The following is a 21,428-nucleotide window of genomic DNA, read 5'->3' on the forward strand; positions in this document are numbered from 1 at the left end:
GATATTGTGGATGTGGTGGAATGGTTCCTGGGACTGAAAGACTTCTCAGCAGAGGAGTTGCATGGAGTATTGTCACAAGCTGTACAACCTCTCTAGTCATAGAGCCTGAGAAGGGAGATACTGTATGGACATTTGAAAGAAGTGGGAGTTTGGGGGTTTTCGGTTTTGACAATGTGTTTTTTAAATTTTTATTGTGGGTGGATTAAGTTAGTTTCCTCTATTTTGTATGGGTGTTATTTTGATCTTTTTTTTCCAAACCTGTCCAGTTGGTGGTGGTAATACACCTTTTTGGGTTGTAGTCTGCCATAAAACCCACGGAAGAAGAAGTAGGAGAAAGAAGCTAAATGCTTACGGATGAGTATGGAAGGAAATAAGGAAGAAAGTGGAGCATATTAGGAATAAACATGGAGTGGGGGAAGTCAAGTGCAAAAACAGGAATACGTGCTCCAGTAGATCAGAGATGGAACTTGTTGAGAGTGAAGTACCTGCGGTGAGGACTGCTGAGTTCAGGTCTCGTCCCAAGGATGATAAGGATGATTTTGGCACAGTAGGAGTGAGATTTGTTGAGAGAATGTATCTGTGCTTTTTGGTTGATACATATGTGGTGTCAGGTTGGGTGGAGGAGAGGTTGGGGACTGTTGGGTTAGGTAACTCGAGTGGACTCTATTTTGTTTGTGTTTCCTCAACCCAGAGGGAGTGGGCGTTCCGGATTACGAGATTAGTACTTTGCTCTCCGGAGCAGGACGCCGTTGAAAGGTGTAATAACAGGGGTGGCATGAAGTGTTGAGGAGCAGTTGAAAGTGAAGATTCCCGATGTCTGTGACATCGCTGTTTGGTGAGATGTAGATACGGTGGGGAAACGGAGAAGAAATTATATGTCATGCTGCGTTTTGATGCAGAGTTTTTAGCAGATAAGGTCAAGGTAGGAAGTGTCAGGTATCCCGTGAGAGTTTATGTTGTGAAAATATTATGGTGTTTTAGGTGTCAAGGTTATGGGCATAATGCAGCAGTGTGTAAGAGGGAGATGTCTAGGTGTGCAGGAGGGCATTTTTTAAATGTAGTTAAGTCAGTTAAGAACAAATTCTCATTTACAATGATGGCCTACCAGAATGCAAAAGGCATCCTGTGGGGATGGGGCCTGGGATTAAAAATACTAAATAAAATATAGGACAAAACACACATCACGACAAGAGAGACACCACAACGCTACATAAAGAGAGACCTAAGACGACGTAGCATGGCAGCAACACGTGAAAACAGCATGGTAGCAAAACAATATGGTAGAAACATTTACATTTACATTTAAGTCATTTAGCAGACGCTCTTATCCAGAGCGACTTACAAATTGGTGCGTTCACCTTAAGACATCCAGTGGAACAGCCACTTTACAATAGTGCATCTAAATCTTTTAAGGGGGGTGAGAAGGATACTTTATCCTATCCTAGGTATTCCTGAAAGAGGTAGGGTTTCAGGTGTCTCCGGAAGGTGGTGATTGACTCCGCTGTCCTGGCGTCGTGAGGGAGTTTGTTCCACCATTGGGGGGCCAGAGCAGCGAACAGTTTTGACTGGGCTGCGCGGGAACTGTACTTCCTCAGTGGTAGGGAGGCGAGCAGGCCAGAGGTGGATGAACGCAGTGCCCTTGTTTGGGTGTAGGGCCTGATCAGAGCCTGGAGGTACTGAGGTGCCGTTCCCCTCACAGCTAAGTAGGCAAGCACCATGGTCTTGTAGCGGATGCGAGCTTCAACTGGAAGCCAGTGGAGAGAGCGGAGGAGCGGGGTGACGTGAGAGAACTTGGGAAGGTTGAACACCAGACGGGCTGCGGCGTTCTGGATGAGTTGTAGGGGTTTAATGGCACAGGCAGGGAGCCCAGCCAACAGCGAGTTGCAGTAATCCAGACGGGAGATGACAAGTGCCTGGATTAGGACCTGCGCCGCTTCCTGTGTGAGGCAGGGTCGTACTCTGCGGATGTTGTAGAGCATGAACCTACAGGAACGGGCCACCGCCTTGATGTTAGTTGAGAACGACAGGGTGTTGTCCAGGATCACGCCAAGGTTCTTAGCGCTCTGGGAGGAGGACACAATGGAGTTGTCAACCGTGATGGCGAGATCATGGAACGGGCAGTCCTTCCCCGGGAGGAAGAGCAGCTCCGTCTTGCCGAGGTTCAGCTTGAGGTGGTGATCCGTCATCCACACTGATATGTCTGCCAGACATGCAGAGATGCGATTCGCCACCTGGTCATCAGAAGGGGAAAGGAGAAGATTAATTGTGTGTCGTCTGCATAGCAATGATAGGAGAGACCATGTGAGGTTATGACAGAGCCAAGTGACTTGGTGTATAGCGAGAATAGGAGAGGGCCTAGAACAGAGCCCTGGGGGACGCCAGTGGTGAGAGCGCGTGGTGAGGAGACAGATTCTTGCCACGCCACCTGGTAGGAGCGACCTGTCAGGTAGGACGCAATCCAAGCGTGGGCCGCGCCGGAGATGCCCAACTCGGAGAGGGTGGAGAGGAGGATCTGATGGTTCACAGTATCGAAGGCAGCCGATAGGTCTAGAAGGATGAGAGCAGAGGAGAGAGAGTTAGCTTTAGCAGTGCGGAGCGCCTCCGTGATACAGAGAAGAGCAGTCTCAGTTGAATGACTAGTCTTGAAACCTGACTGATTTGGATCAAGAAGGTCATTCTGAGAGAGATAGCGGGAGAGCTGGCCAAGGACGGCACGTTCAAGAGTTTTGGAGAGAAAAGAAAGAAGGGATACTGGTCTGTAGTTGTTGACATCGGAGGGATCGAGTGTAGGTTTTTTCAGAAGGTGCAACTCTCGCTCTCTTGAAGACGGAAGGGACGTAGCCAGCGGTCAGGGATGAGTTGATGAGCGAGGTGAGGTAAGGGAGAAGGTCTCCGGAAATGGTCTGGAGAAGAGAGGAGGGGATAGGGTCAAGCTGGCAGGTTGTTGGGCGGCCGGCCGTCACAAGACGCGAGATTTCATCTGGAGAGAGAGGGAGAAAGAGGTCAGAGCACAGGGTAGGGCAGTGTGAGCAGAACCAGCGGTGTCGTTTGACTTAGCAAACGAGGATCGGATGTCGTCGACCTTCTTTTCAAAATGGTTGACGAAGTCATCTGCAGAGAGGAGGAGGGGGGAGGGGGAGGAGGATTCAGGAGGGAGGAGAAGGTGGCAAAGAGCTTCCTAGGGTTAGAGGCAGATGCTTGGAATTTAGAGTGGTAGAAAGTGGCTTTAGCAGCAGAGACAGAAGAGGAAAATGTAGAGAGGAGGGAGTGAAAGGATGCCAGGTCCGCAGGGAGGCGAGTTTTCCTCCATTTCCGCTCGGCTGCCCGGAGCCCTGTTCTGTGAGCTCGCAATGAGTCGTCGAGCCACGGAGCGGGAGGGGAGGACCGAGCCGGCCTGGAGGATAGGGGACATAGAGAGTCAAATGATGCAGAAAGGGAGGAGAGGAGGGTTGAGGAGGCAGAATCAGGAGATAGGTTGGATAAGGTTTGAGCAGAGGGAAGAGATGATAGGATGGAAGAGGAGAGAGTAGCGGGGGAGAGAGAGCGAAGGTTGGGACGGCGCGATACCATCCGAGTAGGGGCAGTGTGGGAAGTGTTGGATGAGAGCGAGAGGGAAAAGGATACAAGGTAGTGGTCGGAGACTTGGAGGGGAGTTGCAGTGAGGTTAGTGGAAGAAGAGCATCTAGTAAAGATGAGGTCGAGCGTATTGCCTGCCTTGTGAGTAGGGGGGGAAGGTGAGAGGGTGAGGTCAAAAGAGGAGAGGAGTGGAAAGAAGGAGGCAGAGAGGAATGAGTCAAAGGTAGACGTGGGGAGGTTAAAGTCGCCCAGAACTGTGAGAGGTGAGCCGTCCTCAGGAAAGGAGCTTATCAAGGCATCAAGCTCATTGATGAACTCTCCGAGGGAACCTGGAGGGCGATAAATGATAAGGATGTTAAGCTTGAAAGGGCTGGTAACTGTGACAGCATGGAATTCAAAGGAGGCGATAGACAGATGGGTAAGGGGAGAAAGAGAGAATGACCACTTGGGAGAGATGAGGATGCCGGTGCCACCACCCCGCTGACCAGAAGCTCTCGGGGTGTGCGAGAACACGTGGGCGGACGAAGAGAGAGCAGTAGGAGTAGCAGTGTTATCTGTGGTGATCCATGTTTCCGTCAGTGCCAAGAAGTCGAGGGACTGGAGGGAGGCATAGGCTGAGATGAACTCTGCCTTGTTGGCCGCAGATCGGCAGTTCCAGAGGCTACCGGAGACCTGGAACTCCACGTGGGTCGTGCGCGCTGGGACCACCAGATTAGGTCTGTGCAGAGAGGAGAGAACAGGGATAGACAGACACATAGTTGACAGGCTACAGAAGAGGCTACGCTAATGCAAAGGAGATGGAATGACAAGTGGACTACACGTCTCGAATGTTCAGAAAGTTAAGCTTACGTAGCAAGAATCTTATTGACTAAAATGATTAAAATGATACAGTACTGCTGAAGTAGGCTAGCTGGCAGTGGCTGCGTTGTTGACTTTGTAGGCTAGCTGGCAGTGGCTGCGTTGTTGGCACTACACTAATCAAGTCGTTCCGTTGAGTGTGATAGTTTCAACAGTGCTGCTATTCGGGGGCTAGCTGGCTAGCTAGCAGTGTTGATTACGTTACGTTGCGTTAAAAGAACGACAATAGCTGGCTAGCTAACCTAGAAAATCGCTCTAGACTACACAATTATCTTTGATACAAAGATTTGCTATGTAGCTAGCTATGTAGCTAGCTACGATCAAACAAATCAAACCGTTGTACTGTAATGAAATGAAATGAAAATGTGATACTACCTGTGGAGCGAATGCGACCGGGTTGTTGAGTGAGGAAGTTCTATTCGGTAGACGTTGGCTAGCTGTTGGCTAGCTAGCAGTGTCTCCTACGTTAAGGACGACAAATAGCTGGCTAGCTAACCTCTGTAAATTAAGATAATCACTCTAAGACTACACACTCTAAACTACACAATTATCTTGGATACGAAGACAGCAAAGACAACTATGTAGCTAGCTAACACTACACTAATCAAGTCGTTCAGTTGAGTGTAATAGTTTTTTACAGTGCTGGTATTCGGAAGACGGTGGACGTTTGCTAGCTGGCTAGCTGGCTAGCTGCTGGGCAGATAGCAGTGTAGACTACGTTAGGATGACGAAATACGATAATTATGCAATTATCTTTGATACAAAGACGGCTATGTAGCTAGCTAAGAAGAAATTGCTAAGATTAGACAAATCAAACCGTTGTACTATAATGAAATGAATGTAATGAAATGTAATGAAAAGTTATACTACCTGCAGACCGAAGCGCTCGGATGCGACCGCTCGCTCCAACCCGGAAGTGTTTAGAAACACATGGCAGCAGCACAACATGTTAGCAGCACAAAACATGGTACAAACATTATTGGGCACAAACAACAGCACAAAGGGCAAGAAGGTAGAGACAACAATACATCACACGAAGCAGCCACAATGGTCATGAGATGAAGGAATGTGTGGAACACACATCGGTGGAGAAAAATGTGTGTTAGTTGTGGGGGGGATCATGGGGCTGGAGATCAGAGATGTCCTGTGAGAGAAAGGCAGATTGAGATTGCCAGGGTTAGAGTAGTACAGAAAGTGCCGTATGCTGACGCATGGGTACAGGGTGAGGGATCCTGAGAGGATTCCTGTGAGTAGGCAGAGATCAAGAGAGTGATAGGAATAATATGTGCTTCAGTAAAGTGGGATTTTTAGCATTCATAGCCATGGTTGTTAATTGTACTGCAGAAATGGATCGAACGTCACAGAAAATAGAGGTTGTGGTGGCAGCGGCAGAGAAGTACTTTAGATTGCAAGGATTTACTGCAGAACAGTTGCAGGGGGTGTTTTACCTCATCTAGTCTTCTGGAGTAGGACTAGATAAGGTAAAATACTGGAATGTGTGTGTGTTTTTTTTTTTATAGAGGGCTAATAGGTGGTAGGGCAATTTTCCTTTCCCCCAATTTGTTATTTAAGCAATAAGGCTCGAGGAGGTGTGGTATATGGCCAATATACCATGGCTAAGGGTTGTTCTCAAGCACAACAACGCGGAGTGCCTGGATACAGCCCTTAGCTGTGGTATATTGGCCATATACCACAACCCTCAGTGCCTTATTGCCATTATAAACTGGTTACCAACGTGATTCGAGCAGTGAAAATAAATGTTTTGTCATACCCGTGGTATACGGTCTGATATACCACAGCTGTCAGCCAATCAGCATTCGGTGCCCAGTTTTTATAATATTGTATCAAATAATATAATTAGGTAGGCCGTGAATGTACTCACACACCCGTACAGTAGGTGGTGGTGTATGCACCTAAAAGTTGGATGGGATCCGCCAACGAAATCCCAAAGAATAAGTAATTGTTTTTCAAGTCTCTGCAAGGTGTGTAGAGTGAGCACAGCTTGACATTGAAACTAGGTATGTTTTGGTGATTTTATTGGCAGTGTTTTACATGTTGTAAATGTGTAGCTACCTCGAGCTAACGGAAGACGCTAACGTTCTGTTGCACAACTATTTTCAGGTCTCTCCAGAGATGTTCGATTGGGTTCAAGACAAGTCCGGGCTCATCAGTCCAGAGTATCTTATTTCTCATTGTCTGAGAGTCCTTTAGGTACCTTTTAGCATACTCCAAGTAGGCTGTCATCTGCCATGGAGTGCTGCAGAGATGGTTATCCTTCTGGAGGGTTCTTCCATCTCCAAAGAGGAACTCTAGAGCTCTGTCAGAGTGACCATCGGGTTCTTGGTCACTTCCCTGACCAAGGCCCTTCTCTCCCGATTGCTCAGTTTGGCCAGGCGGCCAGCTCTAGGAAGAGTGTTGGTGGTTCCAAACTTCTTTCATTTAAGAATGATGGAGGCCACTGTGTTCTTGGGGACCTTCAGTGCTACAGACATTTTTGGTAACCTTTCCCAGATCTGTGCCTCGACACAATCTTGTCTCTCAGCGTTACGGGCAATTTCCTTCAACCTTGTGCCTTGGTTTTTGCTCTGACATGCACTGTCAACAGTGGGACCTTATAAAGACAGGTGTGTGCCTTTCCAAATCATGTCCAATCAATTGAATTTCCCACAGGTGGACTCCAAGTTATAGAAACGTCTTAAGGATGATCAATGGAAACAGGATGCACAAGTCTCATAGCAAAGCGTCTGATACTTATGTAAATAAGGTATTTCTGGTTATTTGTATTACATTTCTAAAAAACACTTTTTGCTTTTGTCATTATGGGTATTGTGTGTAGATTAAGGAGGGGCGGGTAATTTAATCCATTTTAGAATAAGGCTGTAACGTAACGATGTGGATAAAGGGAAGGGGTCTGAATACTTTCCGAATGCACTCTATAGATATGGCCGTGTGGGAACATTACCCTAACCCTATCAAGGCGTGTATCAATTTTACTTTAAAAAAATAATTTCGCACTGATATGAAAAATAAGGTCCTAATGCTTCCAAAACCATACCACAAGCCACGAGTCTTAATGTCCAGATTGAGTGTCTGGCCTCTTAACAAAGCTACCCCGACACCTTCATCCAATGTGTAATGCAATGGAACTGAGTGTCATGATCAAGGGCTATACTGGGTAGTGATTACCCTCGCCATAACGTTAAAATAACTGCGTGAAAGCAGTACTCGGCAGGTGGGAGTGAAGGACACTGTGCCAGTGTCCTAGCAAGCTTGTAGCCTCAATGGCAGTGGGCACGGCATGTATTAAGTGACATGTAGTGGGCATGGCATGTAGTAAATGTGGTCTGCAGATAGACCATTCAGCTAGAAAGACCTCTGTTTATCATCTGACTAACCTAGGAAACCAAACATCATGATAACTCTAGTGGCTGAAAGCTAGGCTTTTCATTCCTCAGTTTGTTTATTGTTGTACTGCAAGGCTCTGATGTAGCCTTGGTCAGATGATGCATAGCCTAGATGTGCATGTAAAAGACAGCCAGTAACCTATTTGCAGACTGTGTGCTGGACTGGTCATCTTTTTAATTCAGATTGAATTAACGCCTAAAATGCTAAAAGAAGGTTCAGAATGCCAATGTAATTCCCTTCAATAATGTTTAGACTAATAATTCTGATGCATTTAGGAGCAAGCTAATTTGTCAGAGAATTTAGATAAGGCCTGACTTTTTGTATTCAACACTCCTGTATTAGGATTTTGAGGAGGAGACTATAGGTGCAGTAGGCCCCTCCAATCACTAGGATTGTTTTGGCCACAGAGAAAGAGTGAGAGCTATAAATGAATCGGAGAGGTATCAAGGCTTAGGCCTAGCTGGGGAGAAGGACTTCTCTTTTGAAATATGTTGAATTTGTTGACAATTAAACCCATGCCTAACTAACATATGTTTCTGTTAACCGGTCCCAAAGTAAAACAAGGATGTCTGGAGATCTGTCCCTGGACATTAACATCAAGGAGCCACGATGGGACCAGAGCACATTCATGGGCCGCGCCCAGCACTTCTTCTTCGTCACTGACCCCAGGAACATTCTGAAGTCCTCTGAGACCCTGGAGGATGCACGGGTTACTGTGGAGAAATACAGGTACGGTGGGAGGAGAGGGAAGGATGGGTGAGGATAATGTGGCGGAACGGGTGGGTGGAACTGCTGTCAAGTGAGATGCTGAGAACACATGGGTCACTGGAAAATTAACAGGTATAAATGGAGGAGGGGTGAGGTCCTGGGAAGGAAAATGATGATACCTTGGAAAGCTACTGCATTACTCCTCTCTCTGTACGATGGGGTGTGTGGTGCCTGGGAAGGAATTCCTTTACATTATTGGAAGCATCAAACCAAAAATCTATTGATTCTGTGGCTCGACATGTATGAGCACAGAAACAATCTATAGCAGTGTCTCTGAACTGAAAAGTTCAAGAAGTTAGCTAGCTGTCGTCATAACCTGATCCTCCCCCCCGCGGCATAATAAGAGAAAGAAACACACAACATTTGACAGACAAACAACTAATTAGGCTTGGCCTGTAGGCTGGAACATCTGGCCTACTGGTTTCTTCCTTACACCAGAAATGAACTGAAAACACAAAAATAAATATGTAAGACTAAGCTGTGTCTTTGTTATGAACAAATGCAGAAATGGGCACATTCCTTTAAAACAACGGATGTACTTATATTATGCTTTATGCTGAATTTGTGTCAATCATTCATTCATTAATTGTTTAAAGAGTTTGATGTACTTGTGTCCAGGTTAGGAGTGGTGAAGCCAGGTCTGACAGAAGATGAGCTGTGGAGAACCAAGTACATCTATGACTCTGCCTTCCACCCTGACACTGGCGAAAAGATGGTGGTGGTGGGACGCATGTCTGCCCAGGTCCCCATGAACATGACCATCACTGGCTGCATGCTCACATTCTACAGGTACAGCTACTAGGGTGTATTCCGTTTTCAATTTAATACATGTTAAATACAATTTGTGTGTAGCATAACATACAGAACAGGTAAAAAACAATCCCAAAATATCAGATGGTGAAATTGTTTGAGAGAAATGCATAGATTATGTGATATAAATTCAGCATGTTAAAATTGTCATTTTACTCACTTAGTCAGGACACAGCTATTGTGGATGACATGGATAGTTCTGAATAACTCACCCTTAACATTCCCGCTCAGAGGGCAAGACCAGAGTAGCATACTGCAGCTAAATCCTGTTTTACCACGGAATTAGGTCAATCTGCATTCTGTGTTTTTGCAGCCCGTATGAAATTTTCTGTAGAGCGCTCTGCACCTTGAGGCTGTTATCTCTAGGGCAGTTCAGGTTGTTGATGGAAGACCTCCATGTTTAGGAAAGTGACTGCTTTTCTTGAATTGCTTATAACTATTTTATGTTTTTATGCATTGTATTTGTATGATATGTGTACATGCAAGGCTCCCTTGAAAAAGAAACCTTGGTCTCAATGGGATTTCCCTACTAAAATAAAGGTTATATTTTTTTTAAGTCTCACTGTAACACCATTATGTAAACATTGCACGGAAGTGGAAAGTTACATTTTTAGCTGTTTTACAAGTCATGATTTAGCTTTGTTTTCTAGGAGAAATTCAAACAATCTGCCTCAATGAAATATCAGAAATTATTCATGCTTATTCTCACTTTCCTTGTCCTTCTTCTCTCATCTTTCCCTTTTCCCTACCCTTCTCTCCCATTTTTACATAATTTTGCCTTTCCATATCCCCTCCCTTTTATCTCCCCTTTCTGTAATCCCTTTAACATCTCTCACCTTCTCTCCTCCCCTCACCCCTTTTGACCCTCTTTCCTCCCCTCCTCTCTTCTCACCTCTCTTGAACCTCTACTCCTCCAGGACGACTCCAGCCGTTGTGTTCTGGCAGTGGGTGAACCAGTCTTTTAACGCTGTGGTCAACTACAGCAACCGCAGTGGAGACGCTGCCCTCACCACCAAGTAGGGACTGGGACCACTTACACCACAACCACATTACTAAACCAGCCATACAGTACCTGTAACTGGCTAGTACTATGGTGCATCTCATAGCCTTAGCTACTGTATCCTCGGCGTACACATCACAGACAAACTGAATTGGTCCACCCACACAGACAGCATCGTGAAGAAGGCGCAGCAGCGCCTCTTCAACCTCAGGAGGCTGAAGAAATTCGGCTTGTCTCCAAAAGCACTCACAAACTTCTACAGATGCACAATCGAGAGCATCCTGTCGGGCTGTATCACCGCCTGGTACGGCAACTGCTCCGCCCACAACCGTAAGGCTCTCCAGAGGGTAGTGAGGTCTGCACAACGCATCACCGGGGGCAAACTACCTGCCCTCCAGGACACCTACACCACCCGATGTCACAGGAAGGCCATAAAGATCATCAAGGACAGCAACCACCCGAGCCACTGCCTGTTTCACCCCGCTATCATCCAGAAGGCGAGGTCAGTACAGGTGCATCAAAGCTGGGACCGAGAGACTGAAAAACAGCTTCTATCTCAAGGCCATCAGACTGTTAAACAGCCACCACTAACATTGAGTGGCTGCTGCCAACACACTGACTCAACTCCAGCCACTTTAATAATGGGAATTGATGGGAAATTATGTAAAATATATCACTAGCCACTTTAAACAATGCTACCTAATATAATGTTTACATACCCTACAGTATTCATCTCATATGTATACGTATATACTGTACTCTATATCATCTACTGCATCCTTATGTAATACATGTATCACTAGCCACTAACTATGCCACTTTGTTTACATACTCATCTCATATGTATATACTGCACTCAATACCATCTACTGTATCTTGCCTATGCCGCTCTGTACCATCACTCATTCATATATCTTTATGTACATATTCTTTATCCCCTTACACTTGTGTCTATAAGGTAATAGTTTTGGAATTGTTAGCTCGATTACTTGTTGGTTATTAATGCATTGTCGGAACTAGAAGCACAAGCATTTCGCTACGCTCGCACTAACATCTGCTAACCATGTGTATGTGACAAATAAAATTGGATTTGATCTTCCTCTCCTCATCTGCTTTCCTTCATCAGTACTGATCTGAAAGGACATGGATAGGTGGTGAGCAAATCCCCATAACATTTCCCCGCTGTTGCTTTCACCGGTCTTCTCTTTCTCCATCGGTGCAGATGAAGGAAAAGATACAAGGAGAGAAGACCATAGTAGACTATTGAGGTGCACCCCTAGCCTAGCTCTGTATGGGGGCCTCATGTCATGCAGGGCAAAGCAGAGGCTAGCCAGTCCACTACATTCCCCTTACAGCGGTATAATAACCCACTTTAGTTCAGCATGCTCCTCCATTCCACCTGAAAGGCTGTAGCTGTAATTCTGCTTCACTGTCTGCAGTAGATATAGGAAGCAAGGCATTAGCGTACATGTGTCTGGTCTGGGGCCATATGCATCAAGCGCTTCAGGGTAAGAGTGCTGATCTAGGATCATGTCTCCCCTGTTCATGTAATCTCATGCATTGTGATCTAAAAGGCAGAACTGAAAGCTCTGATATGTTTAATACTTTACAAATCCGGGCTGCATCTCAACAGTCTAAAGTGGCTTTCTCTCTTTCTTGTGTATCGATCTGAAAATGCATGATCGGTGAAAGCAACATGGGTTTCCACTATCAGAAGATTTCACTTGTTTAGTTATTTCAGATCAGCGTAGATAAAGGGAAGGAGACATGGAAAGGGTGCCACTTTAGACTATTTATATGCACCTACTTAACCAGGACACATGCGGAATGAGAACAAGCAATGCTGGTGCTTCTCAGTTTATATGGAAAGAGCATGTAAAGACTGGGGACCATTTTAAATCATTATTACTGTGGAGAGATTCCTGAACTGTACATCGTCATGTCTGCCTGACTTGTCAAGTTTTGCAATAAATATTGCTTATGATTTGAATGCATGTATTCCGTATGCATTGTGACCATGTGCATTGTGACTTGAGACCTCTATCTGCGTATTAGATAAGACTAGATTCTGGTAAATGCTTGGAACAGGAACATTATTGAGGCTCAGTAAATAGTTTTAGTAAGATGCTAAGATGTAAATGTGCGCCCCTATGTTTTCTCAGTCAGCTGGCTGCAGCGTACATCAGTGCCACCACAGGAGCTGTAGTCACAGCCCTGGGACTCAAGTCTCTAGCCAAGGTACGGGACTGTCTAAGGATCATCTTAGTTCAAGTTGATTTACACTTCGCTTTACATTTTAGCTCCATGAAAAATCAGCATTGAAACAAACTCCCCAGCGTCCCTTTCTTTGCTGTAGCGGCTGCCAACTGTATCAACATCCCCTTCATGAGGCAGAGGTGAGCTAGAATTTAAAGACACCACAACCAATGTTCCCTCTAAGCTGCGGGTGTGCCCCAGGACTGCCGCGCAGAAGAAATGTGAGCCCACGCAGAGAAGCACGAGATTAGAAAGTTGAGTGAAGTTCAGATTTTTCCCCCTTAGTTAACACTATCAGCGTTTCCCTTTACTGTGGGATTTGTGATTGAATCAACACATTATCAACGTTCAATGCAACCGAGAGTCATCTTTCTCGAACAATCGATTGGTCACATTTTAAATGGTGTATTTTTCCATATTTTATTCAAATCAGCTATATGCACTGAGCTTGTCTGATGCTTTAAGCTCTCTGTTTGATTAAATAATGAAGACACACAAATGACTCGAGGGAGTGCGACGGCAATTGATTTGATTGTGCAGGGCCGGGCTCAGTAAAAAATATAATATATTTTACATTGAGTGACTGACTAGTTACGTTGTGTCTCTCTCCTCCCTGCTGCGGCACAAATTACAGCGATTGACTTTGTGACTAGCACTCCTTCCTCACTCTCCTCAATACCACAGAAAATCAACAGTGTTAATCGCGCTGTCCATGTTGCTGAAGCTGCAACATAATTACAGCCATTTCTGACAAGTTTTGTTACAGAAATCCCTCTTTTGTGTAGGAAAAACATTCCCTCATCCCTTGCTCTCTTTAGGTGACACATGTATGCATCGCATGCACGTGACCAATAGGGCCTGATTTATAGCGATCAATAAATTGGTTATAACAAACTCTGAACACTAACACGTGACCGCAAAATGAATGCCGAGAACGTGACAAATAAACTCGAAAGGGGGGAATGTTTACTGCTTGCTCGGGAGGTAATGGGGAAGTAAGACATGTGGAATACATTTGGCAAGTTGTGGAAAATACTGGAGATCAAGAAAAAGAAGGTAGGGAGCAAGTGCTGTGTGCTTATTGTATGTGCCAAACAGGTGCTGTTTTTCTTATCGTTTGGAACAATGTAAACAACACTAAATAAATAACATTCAAACGACACTAAAAACAGTCTCATGCATTCGTGAATACAAGTTTAAGGCACATGAAAGTTAACATGTTTCAGAAGGCATTTCTGCCAAAAAACGCATTTTATCTTGAAAGTCCTCATTGTTTTCTCTCTCTCTCTCGGTCTGTCCACAGCTATCCCACCTGTGATAATGAACGCCCTGGAGAAGAAAGCCTTTATGAAGGTAATGTTACAAGAGACGAATGGATGCCTATCATGCTCTCAACAGTCAGTGGGTTTATTGGAGCCGGTACTACATACAGTCAGTGTGTGTGGAGGATAATCTGTGGCATGTAGCCACTGTTGTACTAGGCCTACCCTCTATTTGGAGTTCAAACCACAGAATTAAATAGTGTCATTCTATGTGTGGGGTTTAGCCATGTAAAATATGCTACTTGTTTGTTGGTGTCATGAGAGACCAGTGGAAATCCAGGCTTCTGTGTTTTGTCGTGTCTGATATCCTGTGTTGATCCACAATCTCTAGCCTGGTCCCAGATCTGTTTGTGCTGTTTTGTCAATTACCATATGAGTAAGCACAAACAGATCTTGGACCAGGCTTGTTAAGCTCTTCAATACTGTCAGTGTAATGTCTATATACTGTCTGTTGGTTTCATAAAAAAGTGCTTACATTTGACATTTAAGTCATTTAGCAGACGCTCTTATCCAGAGCGACTTACAAATTGGTGCGTTCACCTTATGACATCCAGTGGAACAGCCACTTTACAATAGTGCATCTAAATCTTTTAAGGGGGGGGGGGTGAGAAGGATTACTTTATCCTATCCTAGGTATTCCTTAAAGAGGTGGGGTTTCAGGTGTCTCCGGAAGGTGGTGATTGACTCCGCTGTCCTGGCGTCGTGAGGGAGTTTGTTCCACCATTGGGGGGCCAGAGCAGCGAACAGTTTTGACTGGGCTGAGCGGGAACTGTACTTCCTCAGATGTAGGGAGGCGAGCAGGCCAGAGGTGGATGAACGCAGTGCCCTTGTTTGGGTGTAGGGCCTGATCAGAGCCTGGAGGTACTGAGGTGCCGTTCCCCTCACAGCTCCGTAGGCTTCAGCTTGGAGTTGCTTTCACAATTTTTTTCTGTCTCTGTTTTCTCCTCAGCGGTTCCCAGTCCTAAACGCCCCAGTACAGGTGGGACTGGTGGGTCTGTTGTAAGTATCTAAGGGAGTAATTTTCCTCTCTCAATGACGTGCGCTGTAAGCAAACTAATCATAACATGTTCTGAATACTGCACGTCACGATTGTATTCCGCATACTGCTTGTATTGCACTGTTTACCAAACATCCTTTTCTCTCTTTCAGCCTGGTGTTTGCAACTCCTCTGTGCTGTGCCCTCTTCCCACAGAAGAGGTCAAATATGGCCATATGTTACATACCTTAGCTATAGACAGTGGATCTGCTTTTCTTTAACATAGAGATTGTACTCTCTAATAATCAATGTATTTTTCTCTCTCTGTTTCTGGCCCATATTTTCTCTCTTGCCCCTTTTCTCTCCCTCTCTCTGTAGTTCTATGGCAGTGAGCAGCCTGGAGACAGATCTTCAGGAGAGGATACTACAAAGCAGTCCCCACACTACTACTGTCTTCTTCAACAAAGGCCTTTAGGACCACACAATAACACCCACCACGCATAATCCCCATCTGCTGGTTGGACCCTGCTACTACAGCTCAGTGGGAACAACTGTAAGGCCAAAGAGAATATTATATTTATGCATATTTTTTATTTACCTGTTTGTTTATGATGTTCTAGGCTTTTTTATGTTTTATTTTTTGATGTTTTATTTTTGATGTCTCAGTCCTACAAAGTTGCTTCCTTGTCTGAAATGATTGGTGAAAGCCTACTAGTCAAATGTTTCTGAAATATAAAAGCAACATGCAAAATTTAAACAATTTTACTGAGTTAAAGTTCAGTCAATTGAAATAAATTAATTAGGCCCTAATCTATGGATTTCACATGACTGGGAGCGAGGCCCACCCACTGGTGAGCCAGGCCCAGCCAATTAGAATTAGTTTTTCCCCACAAAAGGGCTTTATTACAGATAGAAAAACTCCTCAGATGTCCGGGTGGCTGGTCTTAGAGGATCCCACCGGTGAAGAAGCCTGATGTGGCGCTCCTGTGCTGGCGTGGTTACACGTGGTCTGCGGTTGTGAGGCTGGTTGGACGTACTGTCAAATTCGCTAGAACTATATTGGAGGTGGCTTATGGTAGAGAAATGACCTTTTCAATTCTCTGTCAACAGCTCTGGTGGATATTCCTGCAGATCTTTTATTTCAGCTCATGGGACCAACACTTTACATGTTGTGTTTTATATTTTTGTTCAGTATAGATGCAGGAAAGGAGACAAGAGGAGAAAGCCTCTTCGAAGTAATGAAACGCATGCGAGCGTAGTATGACATGTGTCACACACATATATATATATGTGTGTGTGTGTGACACATCTTATACTGCGTAGTGTGACACATCTTATACTGCTACATTGACAAACAGACTATGGTTTGATTTTATTTATTTATATTTTGTGGGTTTATCCTCCCTGGGGTTGTGGGTGTTTAATTACTGAATGTTACATTTACATTTAAGTCATTTAGCAGACGCTCTTATCCAGAGCGACTTACAAATTGGTGCATTCACCTTATGACATCCAGTGGAGCAGCCACTTTACAATAGTGCATCTAAATCTTTTAAGGGGGGGTGAGAAGGATTACTTTATCCTATCCTAGGTATTCCTTAAAGAGGTGGGGTTTCAGGTGTCTCCGGAAGGTGGTGATTGACTCCGCTGTCCTGGCGTCGTGAGGGAGTTTGTTCCACCATTGGGGGGCCAGAGCAGCGAACAGTTTTGACTGGGCTGAGCGGGAACTGTACTTCCTCAGTGGTAGGGAGGCGAGCAGGCCAGAGGTGGATGAACGCAGTGCCCTTGTTTGGGTGTAGGGCCTGATCAGAGCCTGGAGGTACTGAGGTGCCGTTCCCTCACAGCTCCGTAGGCAAGCACCATGGTCTTGTAGCGGATGCGAGCTTCAACTGGAAGCCAGTGGAGAGAGCGGAGGAGCGGGGTGACGTGAGAGAACTTGGGAAGGTTGAACACCAGACGGGCTGCGGCGTTCTGGATGAGTTGTAGGGGTTTAATGGCACAGGCAGGGAGCCCAGCCAACAGCGAGTTGCAGTAATCCAGACGGGAGATGACAAGTGCCTGGATTAGGACCTGCGCCGCTTCCTGTGTGAGGCAGGGTCGTACTCTGCGGATGTTGTAGAGCATGAACCTACAGGAACAGGCCACCGCCTTGATGTTAGTTGAGAACGACAGGGTGTTGTCCAGGATCACGCCAAGGTTCTTAGGGCTCTGGGAGGAGGACACAGTGGAGTTGTCAACCGTGATGGCGAGATCATGGAACGGGCAGTCCTTCCCCGGGAGGAAGAGCAGCTCCGTCTTGCCGAGGTTCAGCTTGAGGTGGTGATCCGTCATCCACACTGATATGTCTGCCAGACATGCAGAGATGCGATTCGCCACCTGGTCATCAGAAGGGGGAAAGGAGAAGTTACTGAATGACAAATTCTATCAAATCACCCCAAACTAGATCACCCCTCGTTTTCAATCCCAGAGAGATTTTTTTCTCCCCAAGGTGTATTTGTTTTTTCCATTGTGTTTGAGATCGTACCCTTTTAAGCTGTGTACACTGAAACCATTCATGACTTGGAATTAGAAAATAGTTCAATTGAATCTGCTAGATATCCACTCCCTCAAATTGGCTCAACTGTAGTCTGTAGTAAAATACAACAGTTGGTTTATGAGCACAATATAGACTGGCTTGCTATTAAATTCCTTTTTGTGTCTGCCAGGGTTTTGTTTATCATTGTAAAAACCTATTGCTTCAGTGTGCCCTAATGAACATTACCCAGTTGACGAGCAAAGCTTCCCTCTCTCACCACTGCCCTTGGAAGTGTACTTACACACACACACACACACACACTGTCCCACCAGATAACCTTATCAATCCCTCTCACCCTAGTAACCCTGTCTGTTTTGTTACGAAGAAAACTTTTAGAGATGCTATGACACTGCGTGGGCACTCCTTACTGAGATTTCAATAAGCACATTCCTAGTTGCACTGATGACAATGATATGCCAGCAGAAAGGTTTATCTAAGATAGAATCTAGGCATAATGTTTCTGCCCCATATCACGGTCTTTCGGCAGGTAGCCTAGTGGCTAAGACCATTGGGCCAGTAACCGAAAGGTCGCTGGTTCGAATCCCCGGACTGACTAGGTGAAAAATCTACTGATGTGTCCTTGAGCAAGTTTCTTAACCCTAATTGCTCCTGTAAATCACTCTGGATGAGTGTTTACTAAATAACTAAAAGATATATATATTATGAAACGCATATATATATATATATAGTGCTGCCATACAGACCTAGACTCATGGTGGTTCTAATGTATGCAATAAGAGGCACGGGTACATATATGAATCCCAATCTGTATGATGTCAGGTTTAGATTAATTGTGATGTGTATACCAAATAATATTGTTTTAATGTCATGAAACAAAAGCAAAGTTGTGAAAACCAGGGGTCTGAAACTACTGGCCGGCTGACAAAATGTGCCTCCCAAGCTTATTTAATGTGGCCCGTGGTTGGGGTCATACATTTTGAGACACCTGTCTTAAACCCTTGAGTAAAATAAATCATTAAATTATATGACAGTTGGAAGTAATGCTGGGACCTTTAGTTCCCGTGTGGAAAAACTGGGCTTAGTTGGAGCATCCTTGATCAAACCTGTATATTAATGTTAATATATCGATGTTGACAAGTGTAGTAGTAATATGTCTGTTTATGCGTGGTCAAGTAGTACCAGACTATTTCGTAGTACAGTATCAACTGAATTTAACTTTGTGTGGTCGAAATAGGGTATGTAAAACGGGGGATATGGAATATAGAGGATATATTTAACGAATAAATAGAGAGGTATTAGATTTTAAACTTCAGGGTGTGGTGCTCCATTTCTTCACTAGGTGGCAGTAAGACCAACTAACTATTACACATTTCCATTGTGTTTTTGTGTTTCTGAGAGTTGACTTTGAATGTATTAATCAAAACCACCCATCAGTATTGGCCCGGTTGATTTTAGTAAGGCTCGGTCACCTAGCCTGGTACCAAATTTGTTTGCTGTCTTGTCAGGCTATAGATCACCTTTTCCTCTGTCAAAGTCAGTATAGAGCTCCACAGTTGTGTCATAATAACCATAAAACCTAGCGGTCAAACAGGGAAATGGTTCCAATTGTTTTTTTCACCATTCATTTTTCTCATAGGGGATTTTAGAAACATTTAATATAAGGGCTGTGTTTTGTGCCGGCTTACCCTAGCGTGAAGTTTTGATAACCATGTACATCTCTCGGACAAGGTGACTTTAATCAATCTATTCGTCTCTATTTACTCTGATTCAAAAATGCTAATTAGTGTCAAAGTAGACGACATGCAAAACGACAAATACCTGCAAGCTCCTTCACGTCATCTCTAGCTGACGCTAACATTAGATAGTTAATCCAATTGAACTTTGCCTCGATTTGGCAGTCTCATCCAGATCATCATGGCATTTGTAGTTCTTTATGATAGCTAATTAGCATTTCAGTTTTCGGGGGTAAATGCAGGCGACTATATTGATAAAAGTCCCTATTGTCCGAGAGAGATTTACATAGTTATCAAAACATCATGCCAGCGTAAGCATACACGAATCACAACCCTTATTTTAACGATTGGAACAAGTTCTGTTTAACCGCTAGGTTTTATGGGTATTATGACCCATACTGAGGTACTCTATGGTATGCCTACCATCCCACTGTGCTTGGTAGTTGTAGATCACGTCTCTCAATTAAATCAGATATTTAATTGAGAGACGTGTAATGAAGACATTTGTGATTCTTAAGGGTCTGTAACAAGACATTTGTGATTCTTAAGGGTCTGTAACAAGACATTTGTGATTCTTAAGGGTCTGTAACAAGACATTTGTGATTCTTAAGGGTCTGTAACAAGACATTTCACTGTAAGTGGACATCAGTGGTCATGAATGAATCTCCTCTCACAGACTTTATTCTATTGCTCTATTTTTAGGAATGGCTCCACATAGCCTGGTCCCAGTTCTGTTTGTGCCGTCTTGTTTAGTGTGACAGCGAACATAGAATTTGGCAAGATAACACAAACAGATCTGGAACCAGGCTAGATTCTTCATACTTTTTAGTGCAAATGTTTATCATCATCCATAGACAATCAGCTGCACTGCAGCACAGTGTTATGGCCATACAGTAAACAATTTGTAAGTCGCTCTGGATAAGAGCGTCTGCTAAATGACTTAAATGTAATGTAAATGTAAACATTGCTACATTTATGCCATGGCTTTCAACTGTAAATACCAGGGTTGGAGGCAGTTCCATTTCAATTGACTGAATTGAAATCCTGATAGATACTGGTTCATCTGTACTGTACATAAGCACACATGCAGAGTAAAATGGATATTCCACAAGTCACATTAATTACATTCATGTCCATAATTGAATATAATAAATACCATGTATTCCATTGTAAAACTCACTCATTCACTTGCCTATTACTATTAGGACACCCTATCGTTATTGTATCTTGGGGCTTTGGGGGGGTTCTGTTGTATCTTGGGTAAAATTGGGTGCAATGTTGTAACCTATGTAAAGGGTGGGGGTGTGGGGTACTTTTAAATGTATCGAAAATATGTGCTTGACAATGCCTATGATATAAACAAAGTCACAGCTTACTGTTATGAGTTTATAGTAAGTTATCCAGCAGCTGCTAGCTTTATTTATTTAATCACTGCCATTTAGTTGTTTTCTGGTCCTTTTGGTGGGGAGGTCAAGGAAATGTGATTAGAACAAAAATGAACCTAGAGCTAGATCATGCTGATAAACATGCAAGGCTTGCGATTGATTGTACTATTCATTTAGTCAAGGCAAAGATGTGCTGTGTATCACACACAGCTACAAACCTAGCCAAGGAAGAGACGGGGTTGATAAAGTTGGAAAAGCAGAGCTTCTTAAGTTTGTCATTGCTTAAGCTTTATTTGATTAGCATCTACCAGGTTATCCTCATGCAATAACTTTCATGTTAAATATATCTCTGGGTTAGCTTCGGCATGTCATAGAATATGGTCTCAGCAGCACGTTGAAGGCACAACATGGAAGACAATCTATGACGTCGCTACACTCCATGGATGTTTCATGTCAGTGTGTGTCCATGTACAGTAACTCTTGTACTGTTGTTCAATACCCATGTAGTTGTCAGTATTGGAATTCACTTATTGATTTTACCCCCTCCATGTTTTATTGCATTGGAAGTGTTATGTCACACCTGAACTATGTAAGATGTATTTACTCAGAGCTATAGAATAAAGTGATTGAAATGAAAATGTATTTTATCTGAATGTTCCACAACATTGTGCCCTGCTTAATGTGTTAACGGCACTGACGTTAGGGTGAGACACACTCCGCATTGCTCAATGTTTACAGACCGCAGTCTTCCAACAAAGGAGTGGTCCTACAAGGTCACCTACAGCACCTCCTATAGTACACAA

General features: G+C 44.3%; 1 pseudogene; it reads left to right on the forward strand.

Moving 5' to 3' along the window:
- The first annotated feature begins 7,230 nt into the window (after window positions 1–7,230).
- On the forward strand, window positions 7,231–16,003 carry LOC115113854 (sideroflexin-1-like; annotated as a pseudogene).
- Window positions 16,004–21,428: the final 5,425 nt, after the last annotated feature.

Source organism: Oncorhynchus nerka, linkage group LG28 (assembly GCF_034236695.1).
Source record: "Oncorhynchus nerka isolate Pitt River linkage group LG28, Oner_Uvic_2.0, whole genome shotgun sequence".
NCBI classification, from domain to species: Eukaryota; Metazoa; Chordata; class Actinopteri; order Salmoniformes; family Salmonidae; genus Oncorhynchus; species Oncorhynchus nerka.